The sequence below is a fragment of the Eumetopias jubatus genome, unplaced genomic scaffold (genome assembly GCF_037043125.1).
Source record: "Eumetopias jubatus isolate StellerSeaLion01/CBP00866 unplaced genomic scaffold, mEumJub1_p1.0 scaffold_3, whole genome shotgun sequence".
NCBI lineage: Eukaryota > Metazoa > Chordata > Mammalia > Carnivora > Otariidae > Eumetopias > Eumetopias jubatus.
The window spans coordinates 53990967-54006464 of record NW_028274809.1 but is presented as its reverse complement, the minus strand read 5'-3'; the positions used below and the strand labels follow the sequence as shown (position 1 = coordinate 54006464).

At 36.9% G+C, this 15498-nt stretch overlaps 1 protein-coding gene across 2 annotated transcripts in view; it reads right to left on the bottom strand.

Annotated features, from left to right (window-relative positions):
- SESTD1 (SEC14 and spectrin domain containing 1) overlaps nucleotides 1-15498 on the bottom strand; it is a 135184-nt gene that overhangs the window by 109910 nt on the left and 9776 nt on the right. The window contains exon 2 of one of the 2 annotated variants that reach the window (XM_028121188.1): nucleotides 13678-13732. The exons of the other annotated variant lie outside the window; for it this stretch is intronic. The gene's annotated coding sequence lies outside the window, so the exon portion shown is untranslated. The remainder of the gene's footprint in view (nucleotides 1-13677; nucleotides 13733-15498) is intronic. 2 annotated transcript variants of the gene reach the window in all.

Here is a 15498-nt window from a genome sequence, read left to right as displayed (position 1 = left end):
AACATATGAATTTTGGGGAGGGACACAAACATCCGCTCTAGAGCAGAAATGGAGATCTAGAGGACATACATTTACCCTCCTAAGGCTGCACAGCAAATAACATTAACCCCAATTTCATGAAACCCTAAAACCCTGCACAGTGCTTCTCTCCACTATATTATCACAAAATAAAATCTAAATTAAAAACACACAAATAGGGGCACCTGGATGGCTCAGTTGGTTAAGTGTCTGCCTTCAGCTCCAGTAATGATCCCAGGGTCCTGGGATCGAGCCCCACATCAGGCTCCCTGCTCAGCGGGAAGCCTGCTTCTCCCTCTCCCTCTGCCCCTCCCTGCTGCTTGTGCTCTGTCTCTCTCTCTCAAATAAATAAATCTTAAAAAATAAATAAATAAATAAAAACACAAATAGCAGAGAACCATTATTTCATACATGTTAATAATTTTTTAAATAAATAAATACATCCCCACAAAAACACATAAATGTTCATAGCAGTACTATTCATAACACTCAAGACATGGAAACACACATCTATTCTGAATGGATAAACAAAATGTGGTACATCCATATAATGGATAATTGGCAAGAAAAAGGAATAAAGTAATATACATGGTATAACATAAATGAACCTTAAAAATATACTAAGTGAAAGAAGCCAAACACAAAAGGTCATATATTACCTGATTCCATTTATATGAAATATCCAAAGTTGGCAAATTCATAGAGACAGAAAAGTAAATTAGTGGTTGCCTAGGGCTGGAGTAAGTATGGGGAATTACTGGTAATGGGCATGAGGATTCTTTCTTCACAGATGAAAGTGTAAAATCAAATTGTGGTGATAATTCCACAAATCTACAAAAAAAAAAATCACTGAACTGTACACTTAAAATGGATGAATTCTATGGCATGTAAATTTTATCTCAATAAAGCTGTCAAAAAATAACTTAAAACATAAACAGAATTGCCCATTTTGTAGATTAGGGAAATCTGGATGAAAATAATACACAGTTTAAGTATTAAAAAATAAATACTAAATAGGTAAGCAGTATGTTCTAGGAAGTCTGTAAAATGAATTGAATATGCTGAGCAATTTATCCCCAACTTCCACTATAAATAAAACACATTGCTATGAAAGAATTTTAGCTGCAGAGACAAATTTTGTTCAACACTGTATATTCTGGCTGGGTCAAACAGTAAGAATAAAGATTAAGTGGATTAAACAGAGAGAAGAAAGAAGAGTATAAGCAATAATATTGATACCACTTTTATGTTCACAGATACCCAAACTTCCTATCACCCTAAATAAATTGGTACTAAAAAGGGGACTGAGATTTGCTTTTTACTTTTAACCTACAAGGAGAGATTTATAAATTAATGTCTTACCTCTTAGGGTATCTCAAAGTTTTCATACCAACACACATAAAGACATCCAAGGTTTGATTAAAGGTTAAATAATTATTCCTTTCAATGGTATCATGTTTTAAAACAAATCAAGACTGCTTTTGAGAAAAGTATAAAATGTGCCTTTGAACAAAACCAATACTAAGACACTTCTGTAGTCCCTAAATATCAAAGGCTTAAAATTGAATGCAAGTCACTTTAAAATAACACCTATCCTGAAAGGTAGAATCTTAAATTAGTTGCCTATGTATTTCCTTATACCTTCAAATAAAAATAACAATGAGTAACATTACTAGAATGTTCTGTAAAGCAGTATCCTAATCACTTTGCATTCATTGCTTCATTTCTAACTCACAACAACCCTGTTAGAAGTAGTGTTTTCACCATTTAACAACTGAGGAAACTAGGCTTAGTGAGATGAAGAGAGGTTACCCTGCCCAAAGTCATGTAGCTCACAAATAGCAAAACTAGCATTTAAACCTAAGGCTGGGTCCAAGGCCTAAGTACATTACTTCTCATGCTCTTGTTTAATGTAGTAACCTTTATTATAATATGAATAAAGGTCTTTAACAGCTCTCAAACAGAACTGCTCATTTTTAAAATATAATGACATGAAGGTTATATTTGCTAAGAATCTCTTCTAAGGGTGCCTGGGTGGCTCAGTTGGTTAAGCGACTGCCTTTGGCTCAGGTCATGATCCTGGAGTCCCGGGTCGAGTCCCACATCAGGTTCCCTGCTCAGCGGGGAGTCTGCTTCTCCCTCTGACCCTCCTCCCTCTTGTGCTCTCTGTCTCTCATTCTCTCAAATAAATAAATTCTTTAAAAAAAGAAAAAAAAAGAATCTCTTCTAATAACATACTTCAATATTTGCAAATGAAATATGTCTGGGATTTATGTCAATAATGGGGGGGCATACATGGAACAAAACTGGCCATGTGTTGATAACTGTTGAAAGCAGAGGATACATAAACAGTGGTTCATTTTACTATTCTCTGTTTTTGTATGTCTGAAAATGCCTACAATAAAATTAAAAAGACTCAATTTAACATGCCAATACCGTAAAAAGAGGAAGCTACAATCCTTTAAAAAATTTTTGCATTTAGCAATATTTCATTTCAAAATCAAGACGACACAGAAAATAGACTACACATAATCTTAAAATATTCACATATTCATCATCATATTCTAAAACCCTTTATGGAGAAAGATCTGAGTATTTGATCCTCATGTAAAACTGCTGAAGAGAAGGAGACCCGCAGAACCAGAAGATAAAAGCAGGCAGGAAAGCAGAATCCTTGCTTCTGCTGCTTTGTTGGCACTGGAGAACTTTTGTTCCTGGTCTCTTCAGGTCTTTCTTACTTTGTGACTGGGGTCATTTCCTCAGCAGTCTCCCCCTCCCTCTACCACCATCACCCTATCATACTCTTTTTTAAGTGAATAAATTACTAAGAAAAGCGTATGTCCACAATAGGCATTCACTGTAATGTGTGAACAGCAGTGGCTGGTCAAAGACAGGCAGATCTTTAATATGATATTAAATATCATATTGTTTAACCCTATAACAGAGTCCATAGGTTTCGCATGTAACACATTTCAACAATGAAAAGCACAGTTCCAAATTTAATAACAATTTATTTTAGCTACATAGTCAAAAGAACCAAAAAGGTTATTTCTGAAATCTAAAGTATGTGTTGGATTTGACCAATGCACAATATTTGCTGAATTAACTCACTTCTCCTGATCCCACCATGGCTTTCTCATTTAGGAGTCACTGGGCAGAATAATTAGGAAACAAGAGAAAGAGTAAGAAAACAAGCTTACGTAATCTTAAACTTGACAAAGCACTATGAATAGAGCATGCATTTACTTTGAGCAGAATATTAAATTACATAGTTCAGGAACCTTTACTGAAACATCTTGGGACCTGGCCCATCAGGATCATGAATGGAGAGAGGCACTTTATAAAGCCTTCTTTATGCTACAACCCATTCTAACTTCTGGCTTTTAGAACTGGCTTATTTAACTTTACTATCTTTAGAGCCTAAGTGAGTTTTCATTATATTTCAACACTTGGGAAAAAAATCACTAAATATAACATGAACATTTTTCCACTTTCTGAATTATATCTTCACTTTTATTATAATATTCACCATTATCTCCTCTTCCAACTAACTCACTTTCTCACTTTTAAGATATCTATACTTTCTAGCTCCTAGCTCTTTCTTGCAATATTTAGATGGCTCCTGATTCTAGCACCCACATCTCACTGAGCAGATTTATCTGACCTGTAAAATTCACGAAAGAACCATAGAGGAAACTCTCGGATTCCTCTAGACAGTCAAAAAGAAGTTTTTTTTGCTAGCAAATATTTCTTTCTTTCTTTAAGATTTCATTTATTTATTTGAGAGAGAGAGAGAGCGCAAGCAGAGGGGAGGAGCAGAGGGAAAGAATCTCAAACAGACTCCACACTGAGTGCAGAGCCCTATATGGGGCTCAATCCCACAACCTGAGCTGAAACCAAAAGTCGGACGTTTAACTGACTGTGGAAAGAGCCAAGATGTCCATCGACAGATGAATGGATAAAGAAGATGTGGTATATATATACAATGGAATATTATGCAGCCATCAGGAGGAATGAAATCTTGCCATTTGCAACGACATGGATGGAACTGGAGGGTATTATGCTGAGCGAAATAAATCAATCAGAGAAAGACATATATCATATGACCTCACTGATATGAGGAATTCTTAATCTCAGGAAACAAATAGGGTTGTTGGAGTGGTGGGGGTGGGAAGGATGGGGTGGCTGGGTGATAGACATTGGGGAGGGTACGTGCTATGGTGAGTGCTGTGAATTGTGTAAGACTGATGAATCAGAGACCTGTACCTCTGAAACAAATAATACATTATATGTTAAAAAAACAAGATGAAGAAGATAGCAGGAGGGGAAGAATGAAGAGGGATAGATTGGAGGGGGAGACGAACCATGAGAGACAATGGATTCTGAGAAACAAACTGAGGGTTCTAGAAGGGAGGGGGGTGGGGGGATCGATTAGCCCTTGATGGGTATTAAGGAGGGCACGTTCTACATGGAGCACTGGGTGTTCTACGCAACACTGAATCGTGGAACACCACATCAAAAACTAATGATGTAATGCATGGTGATTAACATAATAATAATAAAAAAAAAACTTCCCTGGGCACCTGGGTGGCTCGGTCATTAAGCATCTGCCTTCAGCTCAGTCATGATCCCAGAGTCCTGGGATCAAGCCCCGCGGCGGGCTCCCTGCTCCGCGGGAAGTCTGCTTCTCCCTCTCCCACTCCCCCACTTGTGTTTCCTCTCTCACTCTGTCTCTCTCTGTCAAATGAATAAATAAAATCTTTAAAAAAAAAAAAACAACTTCCTTTACAAAGCTGAAACTACAGGCACACAAAGATACAGAAAAACCACCTTAATAATATATGAGAACACACACACACAGGAAGTTAACTTAAAATATAACAATTACTGAGAATATAAACAACTTATATAACATAAATAAGGTAGCTCTTACAGGTATGTATCAAATTTTACAGCCTGATAATAAAAACTCTACCTCCTTCTGAAGTGGACATGAATACTGACCACCAAAAAAAAAAAAAAAAGTGATCCTATTGTAGGTCTTAAAGAAAGCAACGTATATTTCATGATATAAACACTGATCACAATTCTAATAAAACTGGACATTACTGGGGCGCCTGGATGGCTCAGTCATTAAGCGTCTGCCTTCAGCTCAGGTCATGATCCCAGGGTCCTGGGATAGAGCCCCACATTGGGCTCCCCGCTCAGCGGGAAACCTGCTTCTCCCTCTCCCACTGCCCCTGCTTGTGTTCCCTCTCTCACTGTGTCTCTCTCTGTCAAATAAATAAATAAAATCTTAAAAAAAAAAAAATTGGACATTACTAACAAAACCAAAAACAATCAGGGTATTAAATTCAAAATTTCAAAACTTTCTGGGGCGCCTGGGGGGCTCAGTCATTAACCGTCTGCCTTCGGCTCAGGTCATGAGGGATCGAGCCCCGCATCGGACTCCCTGCTCGGCGGGAAGCCTGCTTCTCCCTCTCCCACTCCCCCTGCTTGTGTTCCCTCTCTCACTGTGTCTCTCTCTTTCAAATAAGTAAATAAAATCTTAAAAAAACACACACACAGAATTTTAAAAGTTTCTACTACTAAACAATTCTTGAGTAAAACCAAAATTAGATTTTCAAAAAATAATATGAAATGATACATCTAATGCACTGAAAAGAGGAAAATCTGAAACTGTGAACATTTATATCAACAGTAAAAACAGTAAGTTCCTAGTTCAAAATGAACACAGTAAACCAAAGGAAAACACAAGGATGGAAATGGTAGATAAAAAAAGAATTAATGAGGCAGAGAATTAGAAAAAAAAAGTATATCTATTTCATAAATTGAAATCTTGGGGAATTTTTAAATTAAGAAAATAGACAAGATTAATCCAGAAAAAAAAAGAGAAAGCACAAATATGCAAAATAAAGAGTAAGGGGAAAGAGATGCTTTCAAAAATATAAAAATACGTTACACAAGATTATTCACTACAGTACATACAGAATTGGAAAATACAATTGCAAACAACCTGCACGTCCAGAGGTAATAGTTAATTTTTTTAAAAGACATGTTTATTTGACAGAGAGATACACAGCAAGAGAGGGAACACAAGCAGGGGGAGTGGGAGAGGAAGAAGCAGGCTTCCCGCCGAACAGGGAGCCCGATGCGGGGCTCAATCCCAAGACCCTGGGATCATGACCAGAGCGGAAGGCAGACGCTTAACGACTGAGCCACCCAGGCACCCCCAGAGGTAACAGTTTAATAAAGAATTGATATATCCACACAATGGAGTACTATGTAGCTCTAAAAAAGAATGAAGATCTCTATGAAATAACATGGATACGCAGCACACACTGTTAAGTGAAAAAAGTAGTGCAAAATAAGGTCTGCAGTGTGTTACTTCTTATGTAATAAAGAGAAAAAAGAATATATACATTTATCTGTTCATTCTGTGCAAAGAGAAACAAAGGATAAATGAGAAACTAGAGTAGTTGCCTACAGAAAACGGGAGATTGGGTGCCAAACATGGGAGGTTCAAAAGGAGAAGAGATGATTCTGTGTAGTTCTGACTTTTGGAACCATGCTAATGTTTCACATACTCAAAAAAATATAACAAGATCAACAAGGATGAGAGGAAAAATAAACCCCAAAATAGAAATCAAAAAGAAAAAAAAGTCTCTAATAGTATTTCAAATGACAAACATACTACACTAAATGGGGGAAGGAGGGGAAGAACTAACCCAAATAACTTCCGAACATAGTATTTTTACTACATACTCTTCTCAGGCTGTAAACAAAACAAAACAAAACTGTAAATAAATACTGAACTCCAATAAATGAGTTTGTTTGGTTTTACAGTGTTAAGGATTAGCAATTCTGAATTACTTTCTGTGTTTTCTGGGATTGAGCAAATAAATAAGTAATGAGAGTCAGACTTCTCACTGTCAAATGGAGTTACAAATACGGAAGGGGGGAGGGAGTCTAGAATGAACCCCATAATGATGGCTGGAATACAAAAAATTAATATGTAATCACAGCTTTTAAAACATTTAGATATAGAGGTGTGTGTACATGTTCCTTAGCTCTGTCCACTGAGAAGGTTCTGATGATTAATTTTATGTGTCAATTTGACTAGGCCACAGAGTGCCCAGCTATTTGATTAAATATTATTCTGAATGTTTCTGCAAGGTTGTTTTTGACGAGATTAACATTTTAATCATAAAGCAGATTGCCCTCTGTGTTGTGGGTGACCTCATCCAATCAGCTGAAGGCCTGAATAAAACAAATAGACTGGCCCTTCCCTAACAGGACAGAATTCCCTAATAGACTGCCTTCGGACTTAATCTGCAACATCAGCTCTTCTTGCCTGATGGCTTTTGAACTGGATCATCCTTCTCCCTTGGTCTCCAGAGACAGCCACCCTACTCAGCAGGCTAGGCCTTAAGCCTCCAGTCACATGAGCCAATTTTTTATGATAAATCTCCTTATGCATATGTCCTACTGGTTCTGTTTCTCTGGAGAGCCCTAATACAAAGTCCTAAAATCAATAACATCTCAGTAGCAATGAGCACAGGTGCCTGGATCACGATTTCTAAATGCTATTCCCATTAAAAAAATCAGGAATCCTTGAAAAAATGGCATATTCCAAGGCCAGGTAGAGAAAATATAAGATGACTCTGGAAAATCTTGTTGCCAGAATATAAAGTGCTCCAAGATTTATAGGTACATGTCAGAAGGACACAGAATAATTCAGGTAAGAATTATCATTGTATGGTAAAACTCATGGGTAAAAAATTTATGAAAAATAAAATATTTAGAGATTCTCAAGGCGTCTCCCCTAAAGATACTTATTAGTTACAAAGGGGGGGGGGAGTAAGTTTACAGTGGGGAAACATGGAAGACACCACCATATCCACATGATAATTTATATCACCAGTAATGGAACGACAATACCATGGGCCTCCAGATAAGATATACAGATACACTTCTGTAGTATTCCAGCCAAAACTGTATAACCTAAATCTAATCAAGAGGAAACATCAGAAAGATCCAAATGGTGCAATATTTCTACAAAACAACTGACATATATTCTTCAAAAATGTCCTATCGTGAAACACAGAGAAAGACCAAGGAAGTGTTCTAAATTAAAGATCTAAAAGGTATGACATGTGAAAATAATACACGATCCTAGACTGGAACCTATGCCAGGAAAAAAAAAAGTTTCTTATTTACTCAAAAGGAAGTTATAAAATTCAGCAAAATTTGAATAAAACCAGTAGACTGTTGTATCAATGTTAATTTCCTGATTTTGATTACAGTACTGTGGTTATATAAGAAAATATCCTTGGTTTTTGGGCGTGCACTCTGAAGTACTGAGGGGTAAAAGGACATAATATCTGCAATTGCTCTCAAATGGCTCAGAAAAAATATATATTCATTGCTTTATAAAAAGCAAATGTGATAAAAAGTCAACATTTGGTGAATTTGGGCTAAAGAGTACACAGAATTCTTTGAATTATTTTGCAGTTTTTCTGTATGTCTGAAGTTATTTCAAAATTTATTTATTTTTAAAGATTTTATTTATTTATCTGACAGATAGAGACATAGTGAGAGAGGGAACACAAGCAGGGGGAGTGGGAGAGGGAGAAGCAGGCCTCCCACCGAGCAGGGAGCCCAATGTGGGGCTCGATCCCAGGACCCTGGGACCATGACTGGAGCCAAAGGCAGACGCTTAACGACTGAGCCACCCAGGCGCCCCTGAAGTTATTTCAAAATTTAAAAACTGGGTAAAACTAAGTATTTGATAGTAAGTCTTCCTACATCATTCCCCAACATGTGTGCACCCACACACACATTAATATAAAAACCAAAACCAAAAACCAAAGAGAGACGTTTAAGTTATTCTTTTCCTATACCCTCTATACAAATGGCCACATAACCTGCCAACTCTACCCTCTTCTCTTCAACAGCGCTATTGGTTCAATTACTATATAACCTCCGAAAGATTTCACTACTTCAGAATCTCGTCTTTCGCACACTTGCAAAATTAACCACCTCATTACTCTATTAGAAAATCCTGAACAGTCCTCCAAGGCCAACTCTTCTGCCAGCCTTAAGTCTTTCCAGATCATACTCGTGACTCTCTCCACCTAATGTCCTTTTCATCAGCAAGAAACCAAGTGCAGTTCTCTGAACTTGTGATGCTGTTTCATTGTTAGTGCTCTAGCATATGCAGCTCTCTCTGCTGAAATACCCTTCTCTATCTAGTCAAAGAAATGCCCATTTATTCTTTAAATCTTACCTTAGCTCCACCTAGTCTGTGAAAGCTTCCCTGACACAACACTCAATGTGACGATAAGTAACCATTCTCTCCCTTCTTAGTGTTACTATTTTATCTTCCTCCATCTCTATTATCTTATCACACAGTATAACTATCTCCCATTCTAGGGTGAATGGGGACTCAGTGACAGACAGACGGGATTAAGTTATGCTCATTTGTTGAATTAATTTAGAATACAACAGGTCCTCAAACAGTGTTTATTAACATGAGTAATTACATATACAAATACACACAATATGAGAATACAGGGTTAAAAAAAAAAGTTAAAAAAGCCTCAATCTATATGTTGTGAAGTAAAAGCCGAGAAAATAAAAAAGTAATCATAAAACTAATAAATATTTCACAGCGGAGATGACATGTGCTTTTGCTTGCTATTTAATATAAATTAGAACAAGCCCTAGATGTATGGGGATTTTTTTTCCATTTATCTCTGCAAAACTAATAACCTGATGTAGTTTTTTAGAATTTTTGTTTTCTATAGTTTGATGATTAAGAACACTTTGTTGTTCATAGGTCTTTAAATCATGAACTGAAACTAAAGTAAATTTATGTAAATGAAATAATAGGAAACCAAAAGTAATTTTACTTTCTAATAATTAAAGAATCACCCTTTTGGCCAAAGTACTTTATTTTTTTTTTTAAAGATTTTATTTATTTATTTATTTGACAGAGGGAGACAGCGAGAGCAGGAACACAAGCAGGAACACAAGCAGGGGGAGTGGGAGAGGGAGAAGCAGGTTTTCCGCCGAGTAGGGAGCCCAATGTGGGACTCGATCCCAGGACCCTGGGATCATGACCTGAGCCGAAGGCAGATGCTTAATGACTGAGCCACCCACGCGCCCTTGGCCAAAGTACTTTAAAAGCAGTAACTCCTGATTTAAATTCAACCCCATAAAAAATCTAAAAACTTCTTAATCTTATTTTCTCGATCTAAAACTAAACTGATTATATAATCTATCACAAAGAAGTTTAAAAAAAAATACTACAAATGTTACACTTGCACTCCTTTACAGTATACACATTACAGGGATAAATGAAACCACTTTCTAATTTTAAGAGAGAGATGCTCAAACTCCTAATGACATAATAATCCATGTTAAAGCTTCCATGAAAAAAATGCTGTCACATACAAATATGCAAAGTCATAACTACAGAAATTAGTACTGTTGTTGACATCCTTGCTATCTCCTTCGGGTCTTGATAAAAACCTTCTGGTTTTTCTAATAGTCACTCTCTGTCTTAGCATTATGAGGACCAAGCATGATCTGACCTTTGCTTACCCGGCCTTTCCTACATGTTTCTTCCATAGCCTATATTTCCAAGCACAAAATTTAGCATCTGTTATTAAAAGTATATGCTCCAGAAGTTCAGACACTGGGCCAATTTTACTTTCCTTTGACGTTTACCCTTTCCCTACAAACAACAAGCACAGTGTGTGGAGCATAGAAGGAACTCAGTGAGTATAAGAGAAATGGCTGAATTAGTTTGAAGATATTTTAAGTGGTAATTTTCATTAAGATTTAGTTTATTTTCTTTAGGAATAAGGAAGGCGATTATTTTCCAGAATAAGCACTGATAATCAGATATGTGTGCCAAATATGGCAAAAGGCCTACTTTCAGTAGCAATAAACGGTACTTCAAAATCTCCCCTCAATGTCTGTAGAGACTTCCTCTACAACTGTTCACCAAAGACAAGAGTCCACGCAGGTTGCTACCTCTCTTGCCTACTAGAAGTACAGATACAACCATGGCAACAAGTTTTGAAATGATTCTGTAAGTATAACGACACTAATACACCCATAGGAAAGTGTTGGTATACTGAAAACGAATGCCTTTCCTGACCTTCCCTCAAGAGTCCTATGATCATGAGGCACCTAGGTGGCTCAGTGGGTTGGGCATCCGACTCTTGATTTCAGTTCAGGTCATGATCTCAAGGTAGTGGGATCGAGCCCCTCATCAGGCTCCACGTTGAGCGTGGAAGTCTGCTCATCCCTCTCTGCTCTACCCTTGCTCATGCGCATGTGCATTCTCTCTCTCTCTAATAAGTAAATAACATCTTTAAAAAAAAAAGTCCTATGATCATGAATTAAATTCCTTCAAAATTCTTATATTCCATAAAAATATATATTAAATAAAACATACCTACAGCATACACTATATTTAGAAAAACAGAAAATCTAACAAGTAATTTGACAATAATCCAATAACATTCTCACCATAATGCATTAAAATTTTCTTAATATAAACTACAGCTCTTGAAATAGTCCCCTCACAGTCATGCAAGTTTCTATATAAAACTAGAAATTTATTAGCAAATTACTAACTATAGAACAAAGTCAGTGTCATCTTATAATTCTTTGTGTATCTTGCTAATAAAGGTCATACATAACAAAGCAAACTAAGTGTCCCAAAAATAAAGAACAAACTGGAGCGCCTAATTTCTTCTTCCTCAGAGGAAAGGCTTTGTTGTCATAAAAGTTAATTGAATTCTTGTCTTTGATCCTATTTTTTTCTCTAGTGTTCTCTATTAACTGACCTCTTTTTTCTTTCTTCCTCTAACTTGTGTTTTTTCCTTAGCCCTAACTCCTTTTATTATTGAAACTTAAAGTCCCCTCAACCTCTTAAGTTAAATACACTAACCACTTAGATGCTACATGTCTACCAAATTTATCATAAGACATTTAAGAGTGCCACATTTACTAATCACTGCCAATGTCTGATTGCTCTAGTAGCACATTCCTTTTTTACAACTAGTTAAGGTACTATATTTTTACTGTGAATCTCAGTGCTTGACAAAAAATAAATACTCAGGGGCGCCTGGGTGGCTCAGTCGTTAAGCGTCTGCCTTCGGCTCAGGTCATGGTCCCAGGGTCCTGGGATCGAGCCCCGAGTTGGGCTCCCTGCTCGGCGGGAAGCCTGCTTCTCCCTCTCCCACTCCCCCTGCTTGTGTTCCCTCTCTCGCTGTGTCTCTCTGTCAAATAAATAAATAAAATCTTTACAATAAATAAATAATACTCAAAGTCAGATTAGTACTATAAATTAACAATCTATTTAAATAGACTATATAATAGAATGTTGTATTATCTGCAGTGTCCCTACAACCTCTTGTAAAAAAAAAAAATCAATAATTTTTTAGAAATTTTAAGTTATCTAAAGAAATACTTTTTTCATAAAATGTCTTCCCTTTGCAAATCAGATCATATTTCATACAATGCTTTATACTACAATCACAAGGGTGAGTCATTTGTAGGATGTACAATAGGGCAATAAGGTTTTTAAAAGTCCGCTAAGGTAAAAACACAGAAAGACAAAGTTCAAAACTGCACAGCTGGAAGCATTCCAGAATAGAACCTTAAAAGTGACTGAAACCACTGATGCTCACTTGTATTTTTTGATAGTATCATTCTAGACCTGTGGTTCTCAATCTGGCTACATATTAGAATCACTTGGGGAACTTTCAAAACAATATCCACTCCAGGTCAACTGAATCAGAATCTCTAGGGTTTGAACCTAGGCATAGGAACTGTTTCAAAGCTCCCCAGCTGACTATAATGTGCAATTAGAATTCAGAACCATTAGTCAAGACTCCATAATTATTAACAGAATAAAATATTAAGGTATCATTTAGGACTAACAACATTTTATTCTTAAAGAACTATCATTCAACTAATTTGCCTTTAAATTAATCTAGCAGTATGACAACGCTTAAGTCCATTACTCAACAAAAAGGAGGTCCTCCACTAACATTTGCTGGTGATGCAGATATTTTTAACAATTAAAACGATGATTATTTTAGAAGGAATATGGGGCTACTATAATACAAATATATTATTTCAGTATTTTACAGTAATTCTAGGTCCAAATTCTCCAGAATAGTTGATGAGTCAAATACCTAATAGCCTGCAAGTTACAAGGTTATAGGAAATACCTTGAGAGGAAGAACTGGGGCATTTCAGGCAGAAGCATAAATTGATCAAGGCCACGATATAAAGACAGTACAAGTGTAGAATCCGTACAGAACAGAGTAGGAAGTTCAGTGCGATGGAGACTAATAGGAATAGTTACATATGGAAGAAAAGCTAAAACTGTGTACAGACTGAGAAGTCTCTGAATGACAGACTCATTTGTCTGTCCCTGTTGGACTAACTAAAAAAGAATGACACGGTGTTCCACTTCTGACAAGATGGGAGTATTTGTCTCATTCCTCCCACTAGGTACAACTGAAAACCCTTATACATAAAACAAACCTAAGAAGTCTGTGAAAGGTGGAGAGAGGAAGACAGACTGGCTAGGGACCTCAGGACCTGAGGAACAACTCAGTGGTGAATTACCTGGGTTTTCTTTTGTCTTCATGTATCTCACGGCTGGAGCTAAAATGCTGGCTACCTGCAAACACCAACAGATCAAAATTAAAAAGGCCCCAACAAAGGCTTGCTCTTTTCAGTCAAAAAGACGAGGAAAGGGCAGTCTAGCAAGATACAAAACTTTTAGATAATAACTGCACTACTCTAGCTAAACACCACACAAAACACCACACAAAAAAGTGACCCCACTCTTACCCATGTCAGCAAAGCCTGAGTAAAGAGGCTAGACGTCCACCCTCAGGAGTATATAACGAAATGGACCTAGAACCCCAAAGCAGGGTGGTGTCACAGATAGCCAAGAAGGGATCCCAGACTTTCATCTGAGAACAAGCCCTCATCCTCCAGTACCTGCCATCCCCGTATGTAAGGGAAAACCACATAGAAAGCTGTTAGAATTAATTATCTGATAAAGATTTTAAAGCAGCCATAATAAAAATATATCAATGAGCAATTATGAACATGCTTGAAACAAACGAAAAACTAGCATCAACAAACAAAATCTCAGCAAACAAAGAGAAGATATAAGAACCAGATGGAAACTTTTGAACTAAAAGATACAGTAACTGAATGAAAAATCTCTTCAGATGGACTCAAGGCAGAATGGTGGGGACAGAGGAAATAATCTCTGAACCAGAAGAAAAAGAATATAAATTACCCTTGTCAGCAGGGAGGCTGCTTCTCCCTTTATGCTCTCCCCACCCCTCGAATAAATAAAAAAATCTTAAAAAAAAAAAAAACTTTTTAAAAAACAATTACCAAGACACCACACTATCACATCAAAAGAGAGGCCAGAAACTTAGTGACCCACTTCTTGCAACCATAGAACTATAGTGTTAATCTTGCCTAGATCCAAACTATTCCTTATCTAGTTATTGTAATTATTTTCCCCAACATTTTTTATCACTTTCCAGCAGATGAAGCCCAGGTTACTTCACAAGCATCATCAAAATCTAAACTCTTAAATGGCTCAATAAAAAGATGCTCAAATTAATTCATAATAAAAGTAGGCACCAATCGAATGGCAAAGATCAAATAATTTGGTAACATGGATACAGAAACACAGATGCTCTCATATATCTTTGATGAATATGCAAAATGCTAAAACCTCTATGGAAGGCAAATTTGGCAGTAGCTATCAAAATTACAAAGGCAAGCAACCATTTCTAGAAATGTATCTTATGGTATACCTACCTGCCCCACCACTGTGTATGAAATAACATATACAAACTTATTCATTGCAGTATTATTGTAAGGACAAAAAAGTGAATAATAGCAAACACTTATCTAGCACTTAATATAACGTGAGACACTGTTTTAAGCACTTACATATTTTCTCATTAAATCCTCCCAACAATCCTATAAGGTAGGGTGCTATTAACACCCCCATTTTACAGATGAAGAAACTGAGGGGCCAAGTAAAAGTAGCCCAAGATCACATAACTAATGTAGAGCCAAGATTTGAACCTAGGTAGTGTTAGGTCTGGAGCCTGCTTTCTTAACTGATATGTTAAATCATCTAAATATAGATCAATAGGAAAATAGCTGAATAAAATAAAATATATGGTACATCCATCTTAAGGAATACTACATTTTATTTTTTTTAAAGATTTTATTTATTTATTTGTCGGGGGGGGAAGCACAAACAGGGGGAGCAGCAGCAGAGGAAGAAGCAGACTCCCCGCTGAGCAAGGAGCCCGATGCATGACTTGATCCCAGGACCCTGGGATCATGACCTGAGCTGAAGGCAGACGCTTCACTGACTGAGCCACCCAGGTGTCCCCGGAGTAT